We start from the raw sequence: 12715 nt of genomic DNA, 5'->3' as shown, positions 1-12715 counted from the left end.
CCCCCCCATTTTTTTTATATAGCCAGCAAATTGAAATATCAGTTTAGTACAGCTCTAGTTAGAGGTACTGCTTGCAAAAGAAACACAGGGTACACTTACATGGGGATAAAAGCCATGAGGCGTGGCTGCAGCTGGCCCAGGTCAGCTGACTTGGGCTTGTGGGGCTAAAAACTGCTATGTAGGCATTCAGGCTCAGGCTGGAACGTGAGGGTACGTCCACACTACCCGCCGGATCGGCAAGTAGTGATTGATCTATCGAGGATCGCTTGATCGCATCTCATCTAGATGCGATAAATCGATCTCCACCGTGCTCCCCGTCAACTCCGGAACTCCATCAGGGTGAGAGGCAGAAGCAGAGTCAATGGGGGAGCCATGGCCATCGATCCCGTGCCCTGAAGATGGGAGGTAACTCGAAATAAGATATGTCGACTTCAGCTATGCTATTCTCGTAGCTGAAGTTGCGTATCTTACAGCGCCCCCCGCCCCCGTGTAGACCAGCCCTGAGACTGAGCCAGCTGACCCAGACCAGCCAGGGTTTTTTTATCCCCATGTTGATATACCCACAGAGAGCTCCCCACACACACACTTGCCTGGAGATGGGTTTAGACAGAGACAAGTATTTCTACTCATTGTTAATAAACTGACAGGGTTGCAGGATTCTTGGGGCATCCAAGAAGATTAATTTGCATGAACTACAAGCTTGGCCATCTTTAATTTCACAGCCTGGGTGGTGCCCTCAGGATAGGTATTTTGCTCTTGGCAGCCTTCTCAGACATGGAAAGACACAATTTATTATTAAGGGCAAATTAACAGATAAAGGTTTTACTGAGTGTTTGGACAATCCCTGAATCAGTGTAATAGGCTTTTCTTGAAGGGAAGATGGGACATCAGAGTCAGACCTGAGAGTTGATGTCAATGCATTGGGGGACATTGGGTCTGGGGTTTCCACCAAGGCAAACAGTACTCTGTAGGATCTCTGTCCTGTCCAAGTGGCAGTGATTACCTGCAGGAGGGAGTCAGGAAGTAATTCTGAAGTAAAAAAAACAAAACCGTGCTGGTGGTCCAGGCTGGTAACTGCTGAATTGTCAAGTCTCTCAGAGTATGAGGTGGGTGGAATTTGAGAGTTGGTGCTGGCATTTGTCTTGGTACAAAGTAACTAGCATCTTGAACATTCAGGTGTATATTGGGGGTATGGAGGGAATTACTGAGCTCCACTTGAAGGCAGGGGCAAACCCTTTCAGAATTTGAGACTACAAGATGTGGTTTCATGGTTACTAAAGGGATGGTTTCTGACAGGGGTAAGATGGGGTTTAACAATAAACAATTTAGATAAGAATGTGGAATTTAAGGATCAGCAATGGGTGGGAGATTAGGGCAGAGAGCTGACATCCTGCTTCTGAGGGTCAAAATAAAAATTAAGGGCTAGCAAGGTGAGTCCTGGTACTACAAGAGTGTGGGGAGGCTGATATATGCCCAGTCAAATCAGGAAGAATTTACCCAGTGTTGAGGATACCGGGGCCATGCCATTCTTTCCTCTTGTGGAAGGGAGTTACCTTGGAAAAGGAAGTTTTAATTCATGGCGATGTCAGAGTGCATATTGTTGAAGTTCCCCTGATGAAATTGGATCCCATTCATTTAGGATTTGGACAGTTTACGTCCATGTCACAGTTGGAATAGGAGCCCAGTATGTTACCCCTATCAATGGTGGAATACAAATGCATACGGGGTATGACCCCTGTTGGTGAGGATAATTCAGTAGTTTATATGTGCTAAATTCTTCATGTTTATTCCTTTCTTCAGGATTAAGTGTATGGGTCACTGGAATTGGTGACTGGATGTGCAGGCATAATATTGTTCATTTGGCCCACAGACAGGTGGCCAGTTTCCCCTGGAAGTTCACTGCAGGGCCTTGGAGGTGAGGCAGCTCTGTTTTGGTATGTATGGAGGGGCGTGCTATGGGGACCAAGAGAATGAATGGGTCATGAGAGCTGATCTTTGGACCTGCAAGCATTGGGCCCACAAGTAGGCAGTCAATTCCCCTGTGGGTTCACAGCTGGATCTGAGAGAGGAGGCAAACCTGGGTTGACATGGCAAGAGGGGCATGCTCTGGGACCAGCGGATGTGTCTCTTATACTCTTTGGCAGACAGGATGCAGTCCTAAAATGATTGTTGTTCATCAGGGTGAAAACAATTTGGGATTTTGTAAAGAGGGTTAAGTTAATTATCGGGGCACAGAGAGTTTTAGGCTAGAACTAATCTGAAATGCTGCAGCGGAGTATATGGCAGGGAATCATCTAGGGTGATCAGATGTTAAGGGGACCGCCGGGGAGGGATGGGGGGGGCATTTTTTTATACACTCACCCGTCCGGGAGTTCGGGCGGCAATTCGGCGAATTCCCTTCAGTCACGGATGGTCTTCGGCGTTATTTCCGCGGCGGGTAATAAACCTTGCCGCCAAAGACAGAAGCACCCGCCGCCGAAATACTGCCAAAGACCGTCCGTGACTGAAGGAGTCTCCGCCAAATTGCCGCCGAAGACCAGGAAACAAAATATCGGGACAAATGGCGTCCTGACCATACGCTAGTCGGGACACTGGACAAACTCCTCAAAATCAGGACAGTCCCGATTTTAACGGGACGTCTGGTCACCCTAGATCCACCATGCATCCAGGGGTTGACATGACGAGAAAATGTGTGAATCATTGGGAATGGGGAGGATTAATGATTGCCCACCAAAAATATCATATTTGGTACCTGAGTTATTCAGGGATGATGGGGCACGTCTCTCCAAATGAGGATTGGATATAGTTTTTGCTGATGTTGGGGAGGGAATTGTTAATTATCTGGGAACTTGATTGTGGGGGAGGCTGCCAAGCTCATTGCTGGAGCTTTCTTATGGCAGGTGCCCAGTGCAGGAACTTTGCCCATAAGGGGTCTAGTTTTCTGATAAACCAGAACTGGAAGTGGACGTAGGGGAAGACATCCCCTAAAGAAGCTGTGGAACAGGGTTGTGGCTTCTAATCTCTGGCACAGTGAAAAGACAACACTCTATTCTCAGCCCCTTAATCCTCTCGTTAGGGGAAGGCAGTGGGTGGACCAGTTGTGGGAGATGGCAGGCCTCCACCTGGTGGAAACAATTAAGGAAGGAATCATGACCTGCCCTGTACAGTGATTGCTGGATAGTTCCCATATGAGTTTGATTAATAAAGTTGCAGCCTAATTAAACCACATCCTTTGTATCTTGTCTGTCTTCTTGCATGTCTGGAACAATGACATCACGTCAGGCTGAAAAAAGGTGGTTGTGAATGGAACATAGGGGAAGGAAAGTCATTGCTATTTTTGTATTTAGTGTCTGAAGTGAAGATGGCCAGCTTTTTTAAAGAGTTGAAGTTTTGTTTAAAGCCACCGTCTTATGAGTTTACATAAAAAGTGTGATTGGTTGTTTGATTGCTCGTCTGCTAGCCTTGATAAACTTAAACCAAAGAAAGCAAGATACAATTATTTTAACTACAGGAAAAGAGGAAAGGAGAAGGAAAAAAAATAGGAATAGTTACCTGTGTTATCCCCAGAAGATGTCTTAAATAACCTACTTCTTGTCTTATAAAGAGACCTCTGAAACAGAAAACAAGTAAAATATTTAAAGAGCCTTCAATATAGCTGAAGAAATTTAAGCTGCTAAGAGAATGAAATGTGAGTATTTCTTTTTACTGTTTCTTCTTTGAACTGATTGATCTTCCCCCTTATTTTTTTATATCTATGCTTTTGGAAAGGGAAAAACAGACTAGCCAATAAATAACAAAGGTAAACTCAAACTTGTATTTCTAGGCAACCTTCTCATATCAGACGGGCAACCTGATTTAGAAATTGCTCGGAAAAGATTGGTTACTGAGTTTTCAAATCCCCCTAAATTTAAATTCTAAAACCAAATCTTGACCAATATTAGCACCATTGGTTACTTTAATATATTAACATTTATTTCAGCATTTTACTTTTAATACAGGTAAGCACACATAGTTCTTACTCTGAATAGTTTCAAAAGGCTATCAAAAATATCTTTGCACTTTTGCTTTTAAAACGCAGAAACAATCATCTGAGGTGTTACACTAATGTAGTGTATTCCTGATCTTCTGGCACTTTATATAATCTCAGGCCAGAGGTTATAGAACTCTGGCGTCTGGGATTTGAAGAGGTAGGGGAGAATGCTCTTTGAATTTTTGTCTTTGCAGTCCTGGAGTGTTGGAATGCCCCACCCTCACTCTAGGTCATGAGAGGGTCAGGTGGAGTTGGCCTCTTTTAAAAATCATAAAAACTAGAGATGAAAAAGACCTACTGAGCCATTTAGTTTATCCCCCTGCAGGGGCAGTCAAAGGGCAACTGCAGGTGTCAGCCTGAAATTCCCTCCCTGGCACTATATAGGATGTGGGATTAATTGCCTCTCTATGCCATTATTCAACAAGCTAGGAAACCTCTTTAAAATTTTTATTAAAGAGGTCCTTTGGCAGAGTACATTAAGTAATGTTTTAAAGTTTGTCACATTTTAACAATAAGAGTTTTACTGTTAAGGCTATTGTCATGGATCTAAGAGCATCTATGATGTATAGACACTTTAAAAATAACCTTTTTCCTCCTACTCCTTAAGGCGAGAGCTGCCCAAACCTAAAAATCTGGATCTGAACATCCTTGTGCTTAGTAGATGTTCAGAATCTAAACCTAAGGTGGATCATAATTTTTTGAGTAGCAGCTAGTTTTGTAAAAGGCTGAAGTGAAACTTTGTTTTGAACACCCTTGAACTTCAGGGTTTCCAAAATACAGATCCAAATGTTGAGGCTTGGGCCCAACTCCAATTATGGCTATATCACTTGCTCTGTATATTTTTTCCTTATTTTATCGTTGTTAAGTTGAAGGTCCAGTGAGGACACCGGTCTCTGTTTAAAAGGCAAAATAAATTCTCCTCAGAATAACTCAGGATTCTAAAGTCAAGATTCTGAATCCCTTACTCCAGGGGTCGGCAATGTCTGGCATGTGGCTTGCCAGGGTAAGCACCCTGGTGGGCCGGGCCAGTTTGTTTACTTGCTGCGTCAGCAGGTTTGGCCGATTGCGGCTCCCACTTGCCGCGGTTCGCCGTCCCAGGCCAATGGGGGCGGCGGGAAGTGGCGTGGGTCGAGGGATTTGCTGGCCACGGCTTCCCACCGCCCCCATTGGCCTCAGACGGTGAACCATGGCCAGTGTGAGCCGCGGTCCGCCGAATCTGCCAACGCGGCAGGTAAACAAACTGGCCTGGCCTGCCAGGGTGCTTACCCTGGTGAGTCGTGTGCCAGAGGTTGCCGACCCCACCTTACTCAAACTGAACAGTACATTTATCCATGAATAGTCTCATTCATAAGAACATAAGAACGGCTGTACCGAGTCAGACCAAAGGTCCATCTAGCCCAGTATCTGTCTACCGACAGTGGCCAATGCCAGGTGCCCCAGAGGGAGTGAACCTAACAGGCAATTATCAAGTGATCTCTCTCCTGCCATCCATCTCCATCCTCTGACAAACAGAGGCTAGGGACACCATTCCTTACCCATCCTGGCTAATAGCCATTTATGGACTTAACCACCATGAATTTATCCAGTTCTCTTTTATAGTCCTAGCCTTCACAACCTCCTCAGGTAAGGAGTTCCACAAGTTGACTGTGTGCTGTGTGAAGAAGAACTTCCTTTTATTTGTTTTAAACCTGCTGCCTATTAATTTAAACCTGCTGCCTATTAAATCTCATTGATTTCAGTGAGACCACTTGAAGGGTAATGTACTACTCGGTGGGAGCAAGGGTTACTCAAACTGGCCCAAAAGCAGTGTTCCTCAAAGCTTGAAAGCAGAGCTTCACTTCAGGAAAAGGTAAACAATCAAGAACTCCTTAAGCCCTGTCATGTGTTGTCATAGGTTTACCCTCAGTGGCTGGGTCACTCAAAGCAGATTCTGTCAGTCTTCATAATCTGACTCTTCCTCTCTTTTATTAATACTGTGAACAATATTGGCATTAAAGTATTATCATCGGCACCTGATTTACTGCCCATCGAGATGAATGGGGCAGTTCATATCTCAAGGCTATTGTTTCAGGCTCTTTGCAAACTCAGACAAATGCCACTACATTGGTTATATTTGGGGCTCATTTTCAAGGTTTTCTTTGCAATTGTAATATCTAGAGCCTTACTTAAAAATAGTGGAGATGCTGGAAAACAATTGAGGTGTCTATCTGCCTACCTATTACTTGTCCTTGGTGCCTTGCTTTGGGAAATGCTGTCCTAAGAGAGAACTGTCTGCAGAACTCATTCCATAACATGCTGCACTATGTAAGACTGAACCATGTGCAGATAATCAGAGTAATGAAAAATGATCCTTACCAGCAGATGCTGCAATAAACTAAACAATAACAAATGGAAAAAAATCCTCGTAAGAGCTAGAATCTACTAGTCGTCATGCTGTGAGCACTATACGTTACCATATTTCATACATGATAGAATGGGTTATAAAAGGGTAATGATTAAGCCACTACAGACTGGCTGACTGGGATGTTGGTTTAGCCACCACTTTATTTTAAAAATAGTTGAAAAAAGACTTCTTATTTGTTAAAAAGACAGTGTTTTTTCCTCATTAAAACCTAAGTGTTCAAATAATTAATAAACAATATGGACTTTTCTTAGTAATAGTGACTATACTTTATATAGTTAATTTTTAGAGGTCTGCGTCTTTATTTTGTGTCTAGTCCTGAAATATTAAAATGATTCTAAATGTACCTAGGAGAATGATCACTTACAGTCAATAGCAATAAAGGAATAAATTCTCTCATTTCAGCACTAAGTACACTATATGTCAGAGTCTGGAATGCCAAGATTAATGATTAGTCTTGGCAACCCTGTGTTTATATTTGTTGCCCTTCACAATCACAATTAATATTCAAGCAGCAAAGAATCCTGTGGCACCTTATAGACTAACAGACGTTTTGCAGCATGAGCTTTCGTGGGTGAATACCCACTTCTTCGGATGCAAGAATACCCACTTCTTGCATCCGAAGAAGTGGGTATTCACCCACGAAAGCTCATGCTGCAGAACGTCTGTTAGTCTATAAGGTGCCACAGGATTCTTTGCTGCTTCTACAGAACCAGACTAACATGGCTACCCCTCTGATAATTAATATTCAGAGAGTTATGAAAGAAGGATAATTCGTTGATTTTCAGCTCATTATTCTGGGGATTAAACAAGAGAACAGAATACTTACTGCAGTTTTAGTGCAGTTTAGGAATCAATGGAGTAAGTTGTCTATACACAATCAATGTTGGCTATTGTATAACTATAATCAAGTTTTTAGAAATTTGTATCACAACTTTCAACCTCATCACAGATATTACTTGTAATAACTGTGTAGTATTGTTATAAGTACTGAGCACTGGGGCAAAATTTCAAACTTGGTCCTTCACTAAATTGTAATTCAGCAATTTTACTCTGCTAGGTGAGAGATGTGGCAAGAACACCACAACCTCCACCAATCCTTCAAATGAAAATGCTCTCTGTGTTCAGTGCCTCCACAATCCTGCAGTTTAATGTGCTCATGGAAATGTGTTAACCTTCAGCATATTAACTCAATTTTTTCTCCAAAAATGTTTAATTTTAAAAATACCAGCCCATGCTTTGTTATCAGAGCAAGTTGGGTGCTGATCAGAAATGTTACTCTCACCCTCCCACTTAACCATGCACTACAGTGTTGTTGATTGTAAAGGGATATTCCATTTTTCAGTTCCCAGTACCCTGTTCAAAATGGCTAAAAAGAAGAGCTGATAAAGAGAGAACCATTTCCATTACTCCTGTTATTTGCATTATGATAGTGTCTAGAGGCCCTAGTCATAGACCAGGGCCCCAGTGTGCTAGGTGTTGTACAAATACAGAATAAAATAATTTATATTATCTAAGGAAGCAAACATAATTGAGAGAATAATTTAATGTCCTTGGAACGGAGCAAAAGGGAAAGTAATTAAACATTAGAGGGAAGGAATACCTCCCACGGGGAAAGAGGAGGCTGGAAGCTCTCTGATTCGGTAGTGACGTCAACAGAAATAGACCCCTGTTCTTATGCAAAGTGCCAGTTAATGTCAGTGGGGTCCTACATGGGCACAGGATTCTGCCTGAATTGATGTTGTAGGAAGAGCCCAAGTCATTTTTCTTTCCGAGAGTTGCATAGTCTTCCCTCGGCAGAAGAAGCTCCACCTCTTTATTGGTATTGGTAATAGGATCCACAGGGCAGTAAGGGGATCAGCACAGGTGCCCCTTGTCTCTACTTTGCTGCTCTGCCCATTGGTTTGCTTGCTAACCTGGCAGGATATGCGCTTCCAAGGGTTTACCCTATGTTGGCTGCTCTGGTACACTCCCAAAGGGGAAGAGGTTGGAGGGTCTACAGCATGGAAGTGGAAGCAAGGCAACTTAAAGAAGTACTAAATTGCATTGCTTTCTATTGTGGGTGGAAGAATTTGGGTACCTTCTGCCCTGGCCCACACCTTCTCCACCCACGTCTATGCCCTCTATCTGGAACACTGCAGGGAAGGGGAAGCATGCCACAGAGATGGAACTCACTGCTTCCATAGATGTAGTTTCCCTTATATATGTGGAGGAAACACAATTTTCCAAGTAAGCTATGAACTAGTAATTGTAATAATCCAATTTAGAATTAATAAGGAACCAGTTCCAAGGAAAAGGACTGGGACTCTGGAGATCTGGATTAAATTATCTGCTCTTCCTCAGGCTTTCTCTGTGGCACTGGACAGGTCACTTCCCTTCCACATGAAGATAATTATATCAGGACTGTGCAAAACTTCTCAAAAGAGAGGTTTCTCACTGAAACATAGAAAACTGCTAATTTTTAGAAATTTAATGGAGAAATAATTTTCTGGTCTAAATGAATTTTCAGAATCCGGAAGTTCAAAGGGTTGACTTTTTTTAAAAAGCTTTCATCAGAGTCCTTTTCATGGTGTGAACAGCTGCAAAATTTTGCAGCATTTCTATGAAATTACAACAAAATGCAAAAAATTGAGATTTCGAGGTTTTCAGTAATTTCACACAGCTCTAATATTTCCTGAACTCACAGTGTTAATTTGAAGCTTAATTGCTTAATTCATTAATGTTTATGGATAACTTTCATATTCATGGGTGGCAGGCACTACAGAAATGCAAAGAATTAATTGTTTTTCATTTTTCAAGATTTGTCCATCTCATAATGAAGGTATTTTTTTTTCATGGATCAACTTTACTGTTTTGAAAAATGCAGTTTGCATAGTACAAGACATTGTACTCATTAAGAACTTTCATTCAACTTCTTTATATTGGAATTTACTATGAACCCATTCTAATATTATCCATCTGTTTTAACAGCCATTCTGTAATATATCTGACCTGAAAATTGGGCATAATGAACTAGCCACTTAGATTCTCTCTCTTCCCACCCTTAACTGGGATTTTAAATATATTATAATTACCTTATTTTTATGTGATGACTTTTTTCCTCAAGGATCCAAAGTGATTTACACACTCCTGTGTGTATACATATGGTAGTATTGACACTCTCTCTTTCTGTGTCTATATGTATACAAATTATTCAAATAAACTACAACATATTTTTAAATGCAATTGGCTGGCTGGAAAATGGCCTTAGAAAGAAAGGCACAAATGTTCAAAGGTTGGCTCTAATTTTGGGCTATAGCGTTATCAAGCACCCAGAACTGGAACTCAGATCAGTGGGTACTGCTGGTGCTTCTGAAAACGCAGACCTAAATTTCTCCAGCTGGGCACCCAAAATTAGTGGGCACTTGAAAATTTGGGGCTAATCCTCCTATAAAAGTGTTGACTGTATCATAAAACACTTTAAAATGGTTATTGTTTGACAATTGTACTTGTTTGGAGGTAGGTGTTGTTTTTTCCTCTGGGTTTGGAAACCATCTAGTCCATTCATAGATTCATAGACTTAAGGTCTGAAGGGACCATTATGGTCATCTAGTCTGACCTCCTGCACAACGCAGGCCACAGAATCTCACACCCCCTCCTGTAACAAACCCCTAACCTATGTCTGAGTTACTGAAGTCCTCAAATCGTGGTTTAAAGACCTCAAGGTGCAGAGAGGATTCAGCAAGTGACTCGTGCCCTATGCTGCAGAGGAAGGCGAAAAACCTCCAGGGCCTCTGCCAATCTTCCCTGGAGGAAAATTCCTTCCCGACCCCAAATATGGCGATCAGTTAAACCCTGAGCATGTGGGCAAGACTCACCATTGTGAGTGCTGCCACAATATATATGATGATAAAAAACTCTTCTTTTAATACAAATACCATTTTAGAAACTGGTGAAAACAAGAAATTAAGGACCTGAGCTTCATTCTCATAGACTTTCATTGGCCTTAGACTAAGCCTGGACTGAATATTCTTTATGCCAGTGCTACTGTTTGACTCATATTTGGTGCAGGTCAGTGGAAGTACTCTTTCAGAATCCTCTATATTTGTCAGTCTTCCGCCAAGGTGGATACCTTCCAGGCCTGTGGCACCACCTCCTATTTTCTTGTTTTCCCCAAATTTGCTGGTATGCATAGATTTTATAATACAAAAACACAATGTCAAATAAAAGTAATGCTAGTCGGAGAGTGAAAAAAAAATGAAAAATGCTAATAAAAATACATGCTGGAAATAAATATTGTGATGAGAAGTGACATTCTGGCTTCAAGATTTTCTGTGGGCTACATTAAAAAAAATTAACCTTGTTCTGTTTTTTCCATAGCCTTAAGACAGCCTCATGGCTGAGATATCACGTCTCATTTTATTTTTTATTTCTAGCGTGTATTTCCTTATCCTCCTCTTTCTTTTTATTTTGCAGTCAGTGTGTTGATCCAGCACAAGGTTTGTTTTTTTTAAATGAAAATGTTATCTGTTTACTATTCAAATACAATTTTAAACAGTTTTGCTCAGCACATTTGAATTCAAAATCCTATTAAAGATGCAATATTCCTCTGCTACCTTGTTCCCTACTGCGTTGACACTGAGTTTCCCCATTTTAAATAGAAATATATAGAATATCTGTTCAGGGTGATGCAATTTCCAGCATTGAATTACGAGTCATTGGACAGGCTGTTCACCTTCCTATCATGGAAATTTTGTACTTGTATACATTTTCCCCTCACATTTACAAAATGCGTTATTAGCCTGACTATCTTGCAATTGCTCCTCAGCAGCACTTTCATTTTAAATCTGGAAAGCTTATCGCTATGCCTCCTACCATCTGATGGAAGTCATGAGAATTGCTGAGTTAAGATAAACACCCTCATTTTGCAGCACGCAGGGGCGGGAGGGGAGAAGCAAAATGTTAATTTGTGTTAAAGTTAAAAGTACTGACCCATGCACGGAAGATAAGCATATCTAATTTTAAATCTTCCATATCTATTGTAATGTCTAATTGCATAGTTAAATGAGCTGTAAAAGCAGAAATGCCGCCGTAACCTCTAAACAATTTCACACAGTTCTAGAACATTTGAGATGATAAAAGAAAGCTTAAGAAAGCTTTTCTCCTCCAGTAATACCCCTACTTCAGAAGGCACAGTTTTATTGAACAGGGGCTACTTCCTAATCTGGAAGTGTTTTTCCAATTATTTGTAATACAGTAGCATCTGGAGGCCCCAGCCAAGTCAGGGCCCAATTGTACTAGTCTCTGTACATATATAAAAAAGACAATCCCTACCCCAAAGAGTTTACAGTCTTTGTTTAAGACAAACTGCAACAATAGAAAAAGGCTTATCCGATAGTTAGGGCACTTGACTAAGGCCTTGTCTACACTACAGGACTATTTCGAATCTACTTAAGTCGAATTTGTGGATTCGACCTTATGAAGTCGAATTTGTGTATCCATACTAAATACACAAATTCGAACTTCTGAGTCCACATTCACCGGGCCAGCGTCGACTTTGGAAGCGGTGCACTGTGGGAAGCTATCCCACAGTTCCCACAGTCCCCGCTGCCCATTGGAATGCTGGGTAGAGCTCGCAATGCCTGCTGGGTGAAAAAATGTGTTGAGGGTGGTTTTGGGTAACTGTCATCATTGAACCGTCAATCACGCCCTCCCTCCATGAAAGCGCCGGCGGGAAATCTGTTCGCGCCCTTGTCTGGTCGGTTACAGCGCGGACGCCACATCACTGCGAGCATGGAGCCCGCTGCGATCATCGCTGCACTTATGGCCATTGTCAACTCCTCGCACCTTATCGTCCACCTCTTCCACAGCCAGCTGATGAGAAACCGGGCGAGGAGGCTCCGGCAGCGCGGTGAGGAGAGTGGCGCAGGCCTCTCACAAAGCAGGGTACGCCGGGCAGTGGAGATCATGGTGGCAATGGGTCACGTTCATGGTGTGGAACGGCGATTCTGGGCCCGGGAAACAAGCACAGACTGGTGGGACCGCATAGTGCTGCAGGTCTGGGATGACACAGAGTGGCTGCGAAACTTCAGGATGCGTAAGGGCACTTTCCTTGAACTGTGTGACTTGCTGTCCCCTGCCCTGAAGCGCCAGGACACACGCATGCGAGCAGCCCTGAGTGTGCATAAGCGAGTGGCCATTGCTCTCTGGAAACTAGCAACGCCAGACAGCTACCGGTCAGTAGTGAACCACTTTGGCGTGGGCAAATCTACCGTGGGGATTGCTGTCATTCAAGTAGCCCACGC

Source organism: Mauremys mutica, chromosome 5, assembly GCF_020497125.1.
Source record: "Mauremys mutica isolate MM-2020 ecotype Southern chromosome 5, ASM2049712v1, whole genome shotgun sequence".
Lineage (NCBI taxonomy): Eukaryota > Metazoa > Chordata > Testudines > Geoemydidae > Mauremys > Mauremys mutica.
Note: the sequence above shows the minus strand (reverse complement) of the source record.